Source organism: Pteropus vampyrus, unplaced genomic scaffold (genome assembly GCF_000151845.1).
Source record: "Pteropus vampyrus isolate Shadow unplaced genomic scaffold, Pvam_2.0 Scaffold434, whole genome shotgun sequence".
NCBI lineage: Eukaryota > Metazoa > Chordata > Mammalia > Chiroptera > Pteropodidae > Pteropus > Pteropus vampyrus.
Genome location: NW_011889215.1, coordinates 1,695,803 through 1,713,279, shown reverse-complemented (window position 1 = coordinate 1,713,279; position 17,477 = coordinate 1,695,803). Strand labels below are relative to the sequence as shown.

The window sequence follows — 17,477 nt, the reverse complement described above, 5'->3', positions numbered from 1 at the left end:
TAGGTCCTATACTCTGACTTCACACATCACCAACCCATAGAAGGGTAGAATGGAGACAGAATTAACTATCGAATCCAACCATAATCCCTCCTTCCCTGTCTGGCTTATAGTCCAGCACCTAAACCACCAAAACAGCATTAGCAGTGTTCATATACAGCTGCTTGGCTAGGTGTAAGTTGTAATTTGCATCCCCATCACATCCACCTTCTGTGAATGTGCCACAGACACATGAAATAAAAACTAAAGGCAGATACAACAGAGGCCTGGGCTCAGCTATAGAAGTCTCAGCTTGGACAAGCTGTCTCTGAGTCCTGTCTTCACATCAAGGCCTTGGTGGACTCTGAGAGACTTCACAACACAGCTCCCAGGTCTTTCTAGCATTCCAGGAATGCCATGGAGGGAAACTGGTAGCTTTGTCCAGCGCTGTAACCTAGGCTTTCTCTTTAGCTATCACAGCTATACAGAGTTGAGATCATAACTCCAATTTCACAAGGAAAAAGAAAATTGAAATCCAGATTAAGTAACTTCTCCCATCCCTGACAAATGGCAGGGCTTAGATCAAAACCTATACCTTGTGAGCTCCAGTCTACCCTCTTCTATCCTTGTGTCCGGGGCACAAAGAAATGGCCCTATGAAGGATGGTCTGCTGTATGTTCATGAGAGCGCTTTCTAGAATGGAACTTAAATCTTCATGCTCCAGGTCCGAAAGAACCTCTTCCTTGTGCTATGAGCTGCCACCCAATGTCCACGCATTGAATGGGGTACCATGAGACAGAAACAAACCAGAGGCATGGGGCAGGCAAATCTTTCTTCCATTCTAAAGTATCAGCAAATATATCCAAATAACTGGAATTTTTCTTATTGTTCACTTGATGTTTTTTAGAGAGAAAAAAAAGACTTTGTGAGAAACAAGGTTTGAACTGAAAATACACCAACTAGATCATTGAACAACACGTGCTGCACTGGGCTGCATACAACACAACACCGCACAGGAAGAAACAAAGGCACTCTAGTGCTTCCACACCTGCTTACTTCCAAACATCCCAAAATTCAGACCATTGCAATGGTAAGATACATGCCTGGGTGGTCTGAGCCCAAAATTAAAGAAGATAAACAGGGCTAAAAATCTATAGATTGGAAACCACTGTTTGTACACAGGTGTGATTCTGTCATTTTTATGTTTTAAAAAAATGTCCTTACAGGCCATTTTTTCTTAGCTACACAACTGTAATATGCATTTCTCCAAGAACTAAACAATCTCTCTGAGAGCAGCATTTGGATCATAGGTCTCTATAGACACTGATAAGCTGGAAGGGAAATACTGACAAAGCCTGGCCTTGACCACATTCAAGGCACAGTCCAGTCATTTGTGCTGACTTCAGAGGTTGCAGGTTCTAATCTCAGCTACTCATCTTACCAAGGGTGTGACTTCGATTTAACCTTATGCCTCAGTTTCCTCATCTGTCAAAAGGGCTTCATAATAGCATCTATTTCATAGAATTGCTTTGAGGCTTGAATAAGATTACATATGTCAAGTGCTTCTATACAGAAAGTTGCCTAGAATATGGCTTGGCACATAGTGATACCCAATTACTATCATTTATCCTCTCTCCATAATTCTTACCCTGAGGAGGTAGGAATAAGGCACCACATACACATATTCATGGCATACTTCATCAAGACTGGACAACAGCAGAAGGTAATCAGTGAAGGTCAAGGCTGGATGTTTAATAAACAGGAAAAGGGGCTGATAGCTTCAGTGGCAAAGGCAACTCACAGCATGAATGGTGAGCAGAGTGAGTAGGACCCGTGTGGTTCACCCATTTCTGCCTCAGAAACGGTAATCCCTGGTACAAGTAATCGGCCTAGGAATAGGCTATCAGAGAACTATCTCCACAAAGTGATCTATGACAGGAAGATGTAGGCAACAGATGGAGCCAGGTACACAGAGCAGCTAGATTAGAAGCATAAGCAAGGAAATTGAGTCTAAGAGTCTCAGGCCAAAGATCAAGACAAGGGACTCAGAAAAAGATACACATCACCAGCTGCCAGAGGTTGGTGTGAGGCAGAGGTGAAGACAAGAAGGAACTCAAACAATATTACACAAGGAGATAAATGAGGCAAGAGGGGCAGGGTGTCCTAAATCAGAAACAGGAAAGGGTGCTGCTGTACCAACACGTTTTTTGAGTAACAGCTGCCTTTTATCTGTTTCTGGAATGCTGTCTCCTGCCCCTGGTCACGCTGGATATTCTTGAGTGGTCACAGCAGAGTTACCACTTACACAGGTACCTTCTCTTTTGTGAATCTCCTCTCTTCTTTCTAGATCACACACAATAGCTTCGGAGGCCATGTATTGGCCCAAGTCTCAACAGAACCTACAGTGACAAAAGGAGACCCCAAGAGATTGTGAGGTTCTAGCCCCAATCCCTATGCTTCCCACAGAAGTAGCCTTTCAGTATTTCTTCACATTTTTAATGTCTCCAACTTCACCACTACCCCTACCTAAGGAACCAGATTCTGGGGCATGCCAGCCAAGAAGTCACCCAGGATGCCAATCTATACTGACACCAAGCACCAACAAATACTGGGGCCCCAAAACATCTTTACAAATACTGAGAGTTTCGGGAAACTGCATTTATCATGTCTCTGTGCATTAGCATACTGTATGAGGTTGGAAACAATGTTACAATCAGTGCTCCATACAGGAAGTGAGTCTTAAGTATTAACAGATGGTTGTTAAACAGCCTTCTAGGAAAAGGGGCTGCTTACCTGCGGGGGCTCTGCTTTGTTGAGTGAGATCTTTGTGTTTAGAGCCAGCGGCATGGAGGCTGCTTGGGACACCAGCAGCCTACACAAACTCTGCCTCTCCTCCCAATGAGCACCAAATCAATATTAATGGAGTACCAGTTCACCAGCATGTCCAACTGTGGGTGCAGACCACCTTAGTCCAAACCTGTCCTTAAGCCAAACGAGACCCTGTTCCTCACACACACTTTCCAACATGTCTTTCTGTCCCTTCTTCTCTCTACCAAGACCCATGCTCAAATCTGGGGTCTTCTGATGAGGTCAACAGTATTGGTTCTTTTTTTTATAATAACATTTTATTGTAAAAATAGTTTATATAATAATATTTTAATTAATTATTAAAAAATAATAATTTTTCATTTTTATTGTGATAAAATATACATAATATAAAGTTTACCATTTTGTGCCATTAAGTACATGTACATGGCTAAGCGACCATCACCACCACAGTTAATTCTTGCTTTCACTTCTAAGCATTCTAAAAGCAGAATAACATAAAAACTAGAGAAGCTATGTTAAAAGTCAGACATGTAAAAGTCTGTATCTTCCAAGTTAGAACACAGACGTCACTATCTGACAAATGCTTAATATACAAGTTCAGTTTGGAGCTTCAGCTTCCTGTCTCTCTCTCCATATGGCCCTCTCGCCCTGCACTGGATTCTGAGGGAAATAGCCTATTTTTCTCTGCTCTCCCACAGGCTCAGAGAAAGCTGAGGCAGCAGAGTGGAAGACATCGGAATCCAGCTCCAGCACACACAGACCTGTGTTTCAGCTCTGGCACTGTGGCCTGCTCATCAATGTGGCCTGAAGCAGGCCCTCCCTGGGCCTGTGTTGTTCCCTTATCAATAAACCCGGGATAATATGCACACCTCCCAGGGCTGTCACAAGGATCGAATGAGACTGCATATGTGAAAACACCTGGCATAGCAGACAATTAATCTTCATTCCTTATGTCAGCTCTGTGAAATATCATATCTGAGATCAATGATAGCATCGTTCCAAAAGGGCAAGGAAAACACCCTTAATTTTCTGAAATTTTATCAAAAAAAGAAAAAAAAATAAGCTTAGATGATAAGACTAGCATGGTTTCTCATTTTACTCCCCATACAAAGGAACCCCAAGCCTATACACTTGCCTGCAGGTATGTAGGAACACACATTGTCATCCTCCATCTGGACCCAAGGAAAATCTTCCTTACACTGTTCTGGATATATTCCAAAATATCGAAGTCAGTTGAAAGAAAAAAACGTCCATGTTACCATATTCATTCTTGTTGGTCAAATTTTTGTAATAGAACCATAAAATATCCACCCAGGGGTTAAAACATGTTTATTTCTACATCCCTTTTCTGGATTTTCATACTTGAACATAGTATCCTGAAATAAGTAGATGGAGACTTGTGACTCCATCTTAGGCCCAAAGAGGTACACACTGGTGACCTGTAATGATTGCCTGGGATCACTGCCCCCAAGGCCTCCAGAGAAGAAACCATCACCCTAGGGCTGTCTATGAGCACAAGCAGGTACAGTGGCTGAATGTGGAGGCAGAAACCATGTCAATGGAATATAAATGAAGAAAAGAGGAAGCCATGTGTTGGGATGTCTAAGAGCATAGATGCTGGGGGTCTGTGAAAAAGTCCTCAGTCTATCTAGACTGTGCCCCCAGCCCCATGACAGCACGCGATGCATCTATTCTGTACCAGTTAACAGTATAGCTCATCTACATCTAGAGTGTGAGCTCCAGGGAGAGAGATCAGTTATGAACTCCAGGCTGAGGAGTCTAGACTCTTTTTAGGAAGCAAGAATAAATCACAGAAAGTTCGGGGCAAGAGAAGGAATAATTAAAGGCTGCATTTAAAGAAATATTGGCTAGAGAGGGGAGAAAATAGAGGCAGAAAGACAGATTGCCTCATTACATTCTTTTCAGCTGCAGCACTGTACATATGTCTGGCAAGAACTCTGTAACCATGAACTCAGTAAAAGCCGCCCCATTAGGGGGACTGTTGCACCAGCACAGGCAGAAAAGGGACACCTCAATTGCAGAGAGAAGGAGGTCACTATCACAAACCGGCAGTATGTGCCATGGGGAGCTGTGCCTCCTTGTTTTTCTTTCTAAAAAGACTTCAGAGTCTTGTCATTTGGGAAATGCTGTCAACCATCTGCCTACTTGGGACCTTCACAGTGTACAGTCTCATATAAAACTCTGAAAAGTTTCACAGTAAAAAAAAAAAAACAAAAAAAACTTAAGTTTCTTCATCCAGAATTTGGCCATAAATCCACCCCCACACCTTTTATTGAGAAACAGCTCTATCTCCTAAAACAAGTGTCCTCCAGGCAGCTTTGAAAAGTGTGGGCTAAGGTCACCCATGGATCATCATGTGGTCGTGACTTTGAAAGAAAGAGTAATAAGCTGAAGGTCTGGGTGGTGGCAAGGGGGTGGCTTGGAATCCTTTGAGGCTGTTCAGAATCCTGGGAACAGTGCAGCTCCAGTCACACCTCCAGGTAGGGCATATACACCCCATGCAGCGTTCTAACAGAATTCCATAGGAGAAGAGCAAGCATCTCAACAACTCAATTTAAGTGATCCTTTTTGGTCATTAGTGGCTGAGAAAACCTGGTCGGCATAATCTGTAAAATAACTCTCTTTCATATACCTGAAGACTATTAAATCAATTCTCATCCTTCTCCTTTATGAGTAAAATAACCTTAATTTATTTAACAACTAGATCTGATTATCCTTTTCTCAAGAAAGACTTGTAAATTCTATAGGAATTTGGTTCGTTTACCTAGTTATAGAAGAATAGATGTTTTTTCTAACATTGAATAAAATGATTCAAAGAGCCTAAGAAAATTGTGCGAAACTTTTATCCAAGGGTGGCATTGGGGGTGGGGAGGAGGCAGAATCTCAAGCCAGCATCTTCTTTAAGGATGTACATATTGATAACCCAGGCAGGGTGCTTTCCAAGTCACTGAAAATATAGTAGACCTCAGACAAAATCTCTGTTACTTGTAGGACATTTCAATAGAAGGGCTGACTGACCCATCCTGGATAGATTCTCATTTCTATCTGTCCAGAGGTACCAGAGGTTTATTTGTACAAGAGTCTTATCTTGCTGAAGTCTACCCAGTTAAATCATTACCTAAAAGAACAAAAATAGTAAATTTAGTATGCTTGAGTTTTCCTTTGCCCAAATGAAATATCAGCATTGTCATAACTGGCATGCAGGCAGCCTTCATAGCAGTGTGCTGCAAAGAGCTCTACAAATATAGATTAATCTCACGACACTCCATAGTGCAGGCAGGGTGGCTCCATCTCACAGCTAAATGACAGGGACAGGTGGCTGCAATGGCGAACAAAGCAAATGGAAGAAACTGAGCTCAGTACAGTTTCAAAAGCTAAGATTAACCAATCCCTTTGGAAATTCAACCATAAACCTTAATAAAGTTCACATCTTTGGACCTAATAATTCTGCTTCTGGGATTTTATCCTAAAGAAATAACCCAAAATACAGAAGAGTTTTTTGCACAAGGGTGTTCATCAAAGCATTATTTAAAAGGGTATAAACTGTCAAAAACTGCAATAAAATTCAAATGCACATACATAAAGAATATTATGAAGCGCTTTTAAATCATATTTGTAAAGAATGCTCATAATATAATGTTAAAAGGGGATGATCAGGTTATAAAATTGAATATATATTATGAACACAGTTCTGTAAGAAGAAATTTACACAGGAAAAATATTGAAAGGATGCAAGCCAAAATGTTAACGTGGAAAGCTTCATATGGCAACACTATGTATGGGTAATTATTTTTCTTCTTTAGACTTTTCTGTGTTTTCCAAATTTTCTTATAATGAGAAGGTATTACTTAGAAAAGGAAAAATAAGTTTTTTTGTTATAAAGTAATATATAAATGATTAAAATCATATCTAAATTACATGCTTTGAGAAAATTAAAAACAATGTATAAATTCCTTTATGCAACGATTAGCCTAAGAAAATCATAATTTGGAAGTTGAATTTGCAATATGTATCCATGTGGGTATACCTACATTCACACAGGAAGCAAGACATAAGAGGGGACTTCGAGCTACATAGGTGGGCCGCAGTGTCATGGGGAATGGGGCCTTCCAAGCTCCCACTACCTGTAACAGTAATTTCACGCACTCTAAACAAGCAGTGGGATTACCATGCAAACACAGCTTCACACAGGTCTCCCAGCCTTTCTTCCCAGCCAGGTGGCAGCCCTTTTATGAAATGAGAATCTTAAGCTCTGCCCCACCCCAAAACCATGAGAACTAAAACATAAAATATCTACTGACAAATTTTCTTAGGTAGAGGGATGGTTAACTGTATAGTGAGTGACTTTTGTCTTGCCCTAAAACAAGATTTAAAGCCAAGGAAAATGCCTTAACCCCTTCACCATTTAAGATATCTTAAGAAAGGCTCCTTTCCATTAGCATAGAGAATCAACAAAATCAGTGCATCTTCAATTCCCAAGACTAAGATGTTGGCAACTTTAGTTGCCCTGGGATAAGAAGACTACAGTCAAAAAATATACAAACAGCAAACCAACTAAGGGGGTAGGCACCAGCCTCACCTCTATCCAAGACTACACCTTTACCCAGCTGTTTGGGCAAAGCCAGAGGATCAGTTCTTTCATTCTATAACATAAGTAACTTTTACCAACTACATGGGCAAAGAAGATGAGAAGAACAGGCAAAGAATAAAAATGATGAGCCAAGTCCACAGGACCCACCTCCAGAGAAGGCCATGTATGTATATTTCTTTTATTTTACCGCTGGTTATTTCCTATAGATATCAGGAAGCTAAAACCATTGTCCCATAGATATTACAGGTACTATGCCCAGCTCTGATAACTAACATTCAACGCTTGACAGTCTCCTTAAGAATGAGATTAGTAAAATCAATCATCCCTGTTGAAAGAATAGAACAAGTCAGTTCCTTTTCTCAAGAACTGACTCTCTCAACCTGTAAACACCACTATCAGTACAGTGCTGGCTCTCAGTACTTCCCAGCCTTTCATGTTCACTGAGGACCTAGGGATCTTGTTAGGATGAAGGTCCTGATTTAGCAGGGCTAGGTGATGTAGAGACTAATTAAATCCCAATCTCTACGAGTGAGAATCAGGCAGCAGTAAGGCTCCCCAGGTGACTGACGCCCATGTACAGCTGAGGTCACACACAGTGCTAGAAGATCTGGGAAGGCCACTAGCTTTATCCAACTCCTGCGCTCACACCACAACACTGGCACACTATCAGTGGCATCGGAGTTGTTGTAAATACTGAGAGATAACACAGGTAAAGCATGTAGTAAGTTCTCTAAAATATTGGCCATGGTTATTAATTTACTACTAGTAAATTAATTTACTACTAGTATAATTATTATCTCAGTAGGCTAATACAACTGGCGGGAAGCCAAATTTGTAAATAAACACTTAGGAAAACTATGAGTTAAAGGAGAATAAGAAAATATGATCTGGGGAGGAGCTTCAAGAGAGTGGCTGAGAGCAAGTTTATGTATGGGGAGCTGACTCACAGCCCTGTGCACTGGCCACACCAGAGTAGTGATAGTCATAACAGCTGCCATTCACTTGGGCTTTAATTAGCATGCCAGGCACTGTCCTAACTACTAAGAATTCTCCAGGCAGGACCTAGGGATTTCCATTATTCAGAGCTTACTGTCTCAAAGCCCTAGACTTGGACAGGCCTGGGATCCTGATGGGGTAAAAGATTTCTTTCCCTCAAGGAGCTGCAGAGCACCACAATGCATGGTGAGGATTGGACACAACTACCACGTATGAGCCACAACAGCCTAGTACCAGGCTCAAGAGAGTGAGGAGACAGTGCCCAGAAATCCACCTCTAAGCTAGTCTACATATTGAACTGTGTGCCACTCTTCCTCTGGCTTCTTTTGTCCCATCCTCCCTTCCTTCTCTTTTCTTGTTGTCTGTTTCTCTCAGAACTGCTTCTAAGAGCTTCTTTCCATGCACCTCCTAGATGCCTCTCCTCCCAGATGTCTCCTGGAAAATGGGGGAGGGGAAAAAGAGAGTGAAGGGCAGTGCACCTGGCCACTTCACAGAAGTGCCTCATGTCACAGCCCTGCATGTCATCCTCTGTCCGGAAGGCAAGGTGATGTTCCATGAAGGAGCAGCTCATGTGACTGAAACAGCTGAAGTATACCCATTAAGAGAGGACAGAAGGGCGTGGTTTTGAGCCAGCCAGTCTGGAAGTCTGAAGATAGTTCAGAAAGCTCATTTCATGTGTTCTTCCGAATCTACATTTTGATAGCTGTTTCACTCATTTCCAGTGGGCCAGGACCACTCGAGGAGGACTTTCCCCAGCACTGCCACCAGGATAGAGGTTCCCATGTTAGAGATGCAGATGCTCAGTGGCCTAAGAAGTTCGCTCAAAGGTCTAAACACAAGGAGCAACAGGGCTGGGCCAGCCAACCTGGCTCCACAGCTGAGGTCTGGAAAGCATCAAGATCTGTGTTCTGCATCTCACTTATGCTGTCTCATTTTTCTTCAGAGCAGCATCATGAGAGCTGCACGTGACCATGTTCATTTATGAATTAGCAAAGGGAAAAGAAAAGGAATTCAATGCCTGTCCAGGTGCAGAACTCTAGTCAGTGGAGAAAGCAGAGTTTAATCCAAGTCTGAATGGCTCCCAAACCTAAGACACAACCTCTCTCCAGGCACTCCAACAACCTGACCTACTCTCTCCACAAAACTTGAAAAGCTATAAAGTATTAGACCAGAGAACACGCTCACGTCTTGTGATTATTCTACCATTTTTCCTTTAAAAAAACAAACAAACAAAAACCCTCTTTTTATATAAAAATATTTTCCCTGGATTTCATGAGGTTCTTCAACTTCACAGCTCTCATTTTATAAATGAGTAACCAGAGGCCCAGAAGAATTAAGTGGCTTCTTGGGGTGTTAAGAGAAATTAGACAAAGAATAAGAACCCAAACTCAAAAGTCCCTGTGTCTTGGGCCAAGGTTCTGGGGCACCAGCCAGTCGAAGTGGTTCCCTGCAAAATGTTAAGACTGGAAGACAGAGGGCATATCAATGTCAAGTAGTGATGCCAAGCTTCTCCATGAGCTTATTTTAAAGAAAGCATCCTCACAGCAAGGTCATTTCATCAGAGCTGCCACCCCACCACTACTTGTACATGAACAAATCTGAGAAAGAAAACTAAAGACAGAGAGAGAGAGGTTACTCATCAGCAATAACTTTATTTACTTGAAGAGTCTTCCCAGCTCTGTAAAGAAAAACACATCCCCTATACCTTGCTCTGTAAATGACAGATTCCCTTTAGAGAACAGCAACTTGCAGGATATTATGTATGCCCTATTACTCAACAAAAGCAAAATCATAAAATGTCAAGTGCTTTTTGAAATTCCAGTTAGAGAGAAAGAAAGCATGCTATTATTTTGCGAAAATCAGTCACCATGGCAGTCTCAGCCTTTTGACTCTGTATGGCCTTTAGTTCATAAATGCAAATGTACATTCATTTTATACAGTTGTGTGGTATTTTATTACCTATGAACTAAGAGTTGAAATAAAGTTGACATATAAGCATGGAGGATTCTCACCTGTGAAAGCATGTGTGGCCTGAAAACCAGCTTCCTGCATACTGCTCCCAAGACAAGCCTGTGCTCCAACTCTTAAGGTGTCCTGGCAAAAGGAAACCACCTGGGCAAAGCCTCAGGTCACTTCCATCTTAGCTTGTCGGAGTCCATTGCTCTGCCCCGTTGGCTTTTGGTAGCATCTGATGCCCACCTGCCCTGCTCCCCAAGAGCAGGCGGTACCTGGGACAGCACCCAGTCCAGCAGCATGCACACTTGGGGCACACAGTCACGTTAGCCGTCCGGCCAGAGAGTGGAGGCCATGGTGAGCCCAGGAGCAGAGGAAGCTGTCCTGCTGAGATCTGCTTTCCCACCTTAGAGTGAGGGCCTCCTCAGCCACTTGGCAGCCATCATCCTCCACGGCTCTCAGCTGCTCCAATGGAGCTTGGTATGATCTGATATGCTGCTCTCTGTGCTTCGCCTCTCCCCTTGCTGAAATTAAAAAGAAAGAGATCACTTTCCTGATGACTTGCAGGAATATTAAATTTAGTAGACCCCTAGAGGCCAAAAAAGAAAAAGCCACCCAGATCCATGCTTACGACCACATGGTGGGTACTCGGAGAAGGGGCAGCTGCGGTACCTTTTCCTGAGTGCCTGTGAAAGTGAGGGAGAGCAGGACAAGACAGCTCAGCGCTCGCTGCTCCAGACTGCTCTAAGAACAGCTACAAAGGTCATACAATGTTCAAATGTCCTTCCCCAGGTTACTCATAGTTCACAGACACCCTAAAGAAAAAGCCCATTTCCCAAGCTTGTTCCCAAGGTCTTAGAAGTGTGGTGTGAGGTTCATATCCACTGCCATCAGCAGTCTAGGAATGTCTCGGGTTGAGAAAATTTTAAAGTTGACTCTTAAGGAAGAAACAAAGGCCCATATTAATTTTTTTTTAAGTGGGAAGGAAAAGCAAATTTAATCTATAAACTATTCCATATATATCACATAATAATAAAAACATTTTACAAATATTTTCAGATATTTCAATGTTGTGATATTATACAAGAAACAACATTAACAAGAATGTCAGAACCCCAAAAGATCTGACTTTTAAAATGGAATCCCAAATATGAATCTCCAGTACTGAAGAAAAGGAACTTTTGTTTCATTATTATCCCTTCATCCTAACCAATTTATAACCAATTTTTAGAAAATGTAACCTTATTCCTCTTTTACACCATCAAACTAGAGAAAAGAAAAAAAATTGAGAAAACAGCATATAACAGAAAGAAACCTCCTGTTAAAACCCTCTTGTTGCTGTAAATATGAAAATAAGGTAATAAAGTAAAACATCACTAATACAGACTGACTATAAGGAAGATTATATATGTATTAATGAAAACTTTTAATTATGTTGAGAAATTCAGTTTTATTGCCTTCATGCTCCTGCAGTAACAATCTCAGTTAATACGCATAGCCCAGTAGGAGTCCTTAAGTTTAAGAAATGGGGGAAGGGGAAAGGCAGGAGGTAGATGGGGTAAAAGAGGTCAAATATATGGTGACAGAAAGAACTCTAACTATGGGAGGTGAACCTACAATGTAAAAAAAATATATATATATATCTGTATATATATATATACACACACACACACATATATATATGCGCCTTACTGTTAAAATGTACAGCTGAAACTTACCAGATTTCATTAACCAATGTCACCATAAAAAAATTTTTAAAAAAAGAAATGGGTAAAATTTTTATTTTAACTAAAAATCATTTATGTAAATGGTGGTTGTAAAGTGCTTGAAAATGTAAGAAACTTCTTTCTCTGAATTTAAATAGTCATATAAAATGACCAACACACACACAGTATCAGCATCTCAAAGTCCTGCACCAACTTCTAAAGTAAACTAATCACATATACTATAGTTATCAATTTTAGAAAATGAAATTGCCAGACAAAAAGAAAAGCCAACCTGCCCTAAAAACTTAATTTTCTTTGTCCTCTTCTATGATGCTTTCAATGCACAGAAATGCTAGACTTTATTTATTCTCTTTCTCTCTTTGGACTCAGAGACAAACTCAAATGTGGTGAAGTTTTTGTTGTTTTGTGTTTCATTGCAAAAGGTATGCTACCTCACTTTTACATAATTTTGTTTTACTGCAAAAGGTACGCTGCCTTACTTTTTAAGAAATCAAGCTATCCTATATCATATTTCAAATGGCTATGGGAAATACTGAGGCACATGTGAGCAGAAACAAGAAACAATGAACTTTTTTTTTCTTTTACTGTCATTATTACACTCATCAATTCTTAACTTTACTTATTCTAAAGCATAGGTATGGTGACAAGTTGTGTAAAAGTTCATTTTGGGGTCTCAGGCATGATCTTGGCCAGGATTTTTAGGACAAGATGTGTGTGGTTTCCAGCAAAGCATGGAGGGACACAACTGTGTTAATTCATTAATGGATAACTTGCATATTCCTACAAATACTATGAGTCTCTTTATATGCAGTTTTCAAGTTAAAATGAAACTATAAGGGCATAAATGTTTTATTTCTAACCACTAACAACATAGATAAGATAATTTCTAGAAATATACAAGAAAGAGATAGAGGGTCCCCAGAAACCAAAGTCTTTGTTCTGTTTAGTGAGAGACCCAACCATCTGGAACAGGGCCAAAAATCCAGCCATGCTCAGTAGGAAAGTGTCAGATGACCTGACAGGCTAGGGAACAGAGGTCCGCTTTAACAACTTAGTAACCAACCAAGAATCTGCAAAAAGGCAGAGAAGCTGACAGTGTCTCATCTGCTTGTCCTTCCTATCATCCACTCTCATGTGGCTCCTGCTCATGGTTTGCTGCTCACCTTCTAGTCTCAGCTCGAACAACTCTCCTCAGCAATGCCTCCTCCATCATCCCCCAGGCTAAATTAGGAGCCCGGTAACCAGGCTTCCAGCACTTGCCATAATCGTGTCTGCATGCAGGGGCCATGATCGCTTAGTGCTCATCTCTCCCACTAGAATTTAGGCACCATGAGGACAAGGACAGAGACTGGCTGACTCTCCATTTCCCCTCAGCAAGTAAGATACTGCCTTGTGTCTGGTAGGCGCTCAGTTAACATGTTTCTTGAATGAATGCATAAACAGATGATGGTTGTTGGCGTTCAGTGGGGTACTTACAGAAGGGGCTCAGTAAATACCTACAAAACAAACCTACCCCAAACCGTGAACTGGCAAACAGCATTTCCCAGACTAAAAGGCTGTTCTGCAGCTCTGACTCTGAGCCTATGAACTGGCAAGGGCTGTTTCTACCAACCCACTGGTCAAGATGAGACAGTGATTATGAGTGGTGATTCCTACTGCACTTACACTTCACAGAACATCCTATCCCATAAAAGCCTGTAGAGGTCATTGCTCTAAATCCCCTCAAGCCACAGAGAGAAAACTCTAACTCCACAGAGGTTAAATAACTTAGGCCCAAAACTAGTATGCAGGAGAGTCAGAACTAATGCCTGGGTCTCTTGTCCCTACAACCACTGTTCTTCCCATGCTACTTCTGAATCTCAGGTGGTAAGTAGGTGGTTCCCTAAACCGAAATGCCTTGAAGGCTGGTAATACACTTATCAGGAAAATCAAGGGGGGAAAAGAGAGGAAGGATAAAGAAAGAGGCAACTTACCCAGAATGTAAGGTCACAGAGTAATCCTGAGACACATATTAAGAGCCCCTTCTACAGCAAGCATGCTATCATTATCCTGTCATCTACACACACGCACATGCGCGTGCATGCGTCCTATTTATACTGGGAAGATGGACAAGACCAGGAAATAAATTAATTCAATATTGCACTTGAAAAATGTCATTAAGTCCCTCCCATAACAGAGCAACAGTTACTAAGGAAATAGAGCACACCAAACGGAAAAACACCCCCACAGGAAGAGACATTTTTTTTAAAACACGAACACCCACAAAACCTAACCAAATAAGTTGTGGAATATATTTGCTTTACCACTTGTTCATAAAAACTTTGATGAAATGTAATTCTCCTAGGAATCATTGGGAAATGAAAACTTAACTGCATTCAACAGATCAGAGGTTTCATAAAAGAACACTGCAAAAACAGATATATGCAATTCAGGAAACATTAGGGTCACACACTGGGCACAGAATCCAAAACCCAATAGAGAGGGGAAACAACTGGTTTTCAAAATCTAGTAACATTCAAAAAACTTGTAGTGCATAAAGAATAAACACTGCAGTTTCATTTTTTATTTCCTCTCACTGTGGACAGACTGCTTCACTGGTCAAGTGTCGGTTACCTAGGTGACAGCTAGACTGAGCAGCCTGAAGGGCTCCAGGCCATAGGGACTCTGGGAGCTGAGGCCCCGTGCTTGTGTTACTGCTGTAACCACCAGAGAAGTCCCAGGGAGAAAGGAACACTGAGAGATGAAGAGATAGTTCTAATCTTGACAAATTGGGGCCCTGTTGTAAAATATAAAACATAAAAATGGATACATTAAGAATTGTACTGCACTGCTTACCAAAAAAATCTCAATGATGGGCTGGTTCATTTAAGTTCAAAGTGGCAATGGACTTTTAGTGAGACAGATGTAAGAAAAAGTGGGGAAATAAAATCTGAGGATCTATTTCTGACCAGAGCTTGAATCAGGTGTCACCTGTTAAAGAGATGTTATACTTCTCCACATGAGTTCCTCTACCTAATGAACAGACAGTTTAGACCTTGGCAAGTGCCAGTCAGTCTCAATTTCCTAACAGCAAAATGGGAGGGCCTTAGAAAAAACACATCCCCTGCCTGCATGTCAAAAGTGAGGCAGAGAGCATTGGCAGGGTGTACCACCCCTGGTTCTGGGTTCCCTTATAGGAATTGGACAAGTCCTTCAGTCTGTTGGCTCCCATTTCCTCATTTGTAAAGTGAGGAGATGAATTGAAGGTCCTTTTTAATCTGAGTATACCCCTATGGCCGTGTCTCTGGTCAAGGGAGACAGGACAAATGTGCATGAATAGGACACAGCAAAAACACACAGAAAATCTGCACATAAATACAAGTATGAGAACAATTTAGACAAACAGGCTGCCTGCAACCAGAGGAGGTTGAGTTGGGGTGTTACAGATTCTTCAGGCTACTTTTAATTTCTGTGATTCAGGGTGTAAAACAATCTATAGCTTTAAAAATGCAACCTCAAAGCCATCCTAGTCCTGGGTAGCTTGATGGATTCCAGTTACTTAGGTCACCATTTCAGAAGCAAGTGACCTAAGTAACTGGAATCCAGTTGTTTCAAGTACACACACAAACTACAAACAGGAAAAAGTAGAAATTACATTAGAATATCCTTTAAAATGTTACTTCGGCAAATATGACTCTAGATAAATCCCGAAGGATCTATAGTCTGAGGGTCTACTCAAACCAAGTTGGAGAAAGTTTTCCCCCAAAATAATTAAGTAGGATAAATGTCCCTAGTGAATTAGTAAGTCTATAACTATCTCCTTATACTATCTAGGAAGAAAGGAAGCCATAAGGGTCATCTATCCCTCCCCTACATTTGATGGAATAGGAGAATGAAGCTCAGGGAAGAGAAAGAACTTGCTGAAGGTGACTGTAGTAAAAAAGGCAGAACTGGGACAGAACCAGGTATCAGTCTAGGCCTAAGCTCCAAGTTCTCCCATACACACAAACTGGCCAAAGGAAGAAGCTAAGAAAGGGGCAAAGTACATCTGAACAACTGCCAGTGGGGATCGGGGAACACTGAGACTATTTCCACTTTCCCAGGTCCAAATCAGACCATGCCCACAACACTAACATGACTAAAAAAAAAGGCAAGGGAAAATCAGGGGCTTGACACAGGGTCACACAGTCCTCAAGTTAACATGCATTGGAGGGTACCTGACCTAGTCTGAACCTGTCATGGTCACCAAGATTGTGGACGCCAGCTGAACAGAGAACAGCTTGGTGAAAAATGGTTACCCCTCCCAGCCTGGTATGAGGGGCACAGGCTGGCCACGCCAGGAGTTGGTCTATGAGATGATCCACATCTAGCCTTCCCTCCTACATCAATTTTCCTCAGGTTAAATCAGCTTCTAATGAGTAGGAAAGACAAAGAAAAAAGGAGTCACGCAGGGAGCTAACAAGTCTAAGCAAAAAGGGAAGGGGAGCTGTAGTCTTATTATTTGGTGAGAGTAGAAGAGAACAAGGACTGACGAGCTATTTGTACAAAATAATTTTTGTCCTCATACGCACCCTCCAATGCCCTTGTCACTCATCGAATGCTTGCTCTGCCAATACCTGCACTCACAGCTCCCCACCCCAAGCCACTTCCTATCTCATACAGGCTCCTGTCAGACACCTGAGCCTTGCCCAGGACTTTCTCTGCTCTTCGGCATTCAGAACATCCCACAAGCTGCACCTTCGCATTCAGTATTTCAACAACTATTTGTGGCGTCATTACTCTAGCCAGGCATTATTTTAGGAGGCAACACTTGGAAAACATACTAAGCTCCTGTCCCAAAGTGCCTATATTCTCATCTCTGTCTATGGAGGTGCTTCCTAACTGGAAAGCTTTTCTCATTAATCCCTGTATTCTCGGCATTCATGATGGGGACTAGGATACAGCCAGTCCCCAATAAATGCTGGTTATACTGCACTGAATTGTGTATCTGAGCTTCATCTGAGTCACCTCCTTTTCACTCTATTACCTCTGCATCCACTGCAAAGCACCAAGGGCACAGTACACAAACAGGCTGCTGGCCACAGGGCACTCAGACCCTGGAGAGCACTCCATGTGGGAAGTGCCAGCTAGGAGTCTGGAGCACAGAGTGCCAACACCTCCATCATTTAAAACATGCTCCAAAGAAAGCTTGACACACAAATAGGCCAGAGGATGAAAGGCCAGGTTCTGAGTCAGACTACCTTGGGCTTACCTCATTCTAGGCTCTGTGTGATTTTTGCAGTGACTTAACCCCTCTGAGCCTCAGTCTCTTCATCCCTAAAATGGAAGCAATGAGGGCACCTAATTCATAGAATTATGGTTCATTTAATGAGAAAACATACAAAACATTTATTTCCTAATAAATA

At 41.7% G+C, this 17,477-nt stretch overlaps 1 non-coding gene across 1 annotated transcript in view; it reads right to left on the bottom strand.

Annotated features, from left to right (window-relative positions):
• LOC105306365 overlaps positions 1 to 17,477 on the bottom strand; it is a 224,982-nt gene that overhangs the window by 51,143 nt on the left and 156,362 nt on the right. Inside the window, exon 3 of the transcript XR_002777459.1 lies at positions 10,426 to 10,890. This is a non-coding gene — a transcript (uncharacterized LOC105306365). The remainder of the gene's footprint in view (positions 1 to 10,425; positions 10,891 to 17,477) is intronic.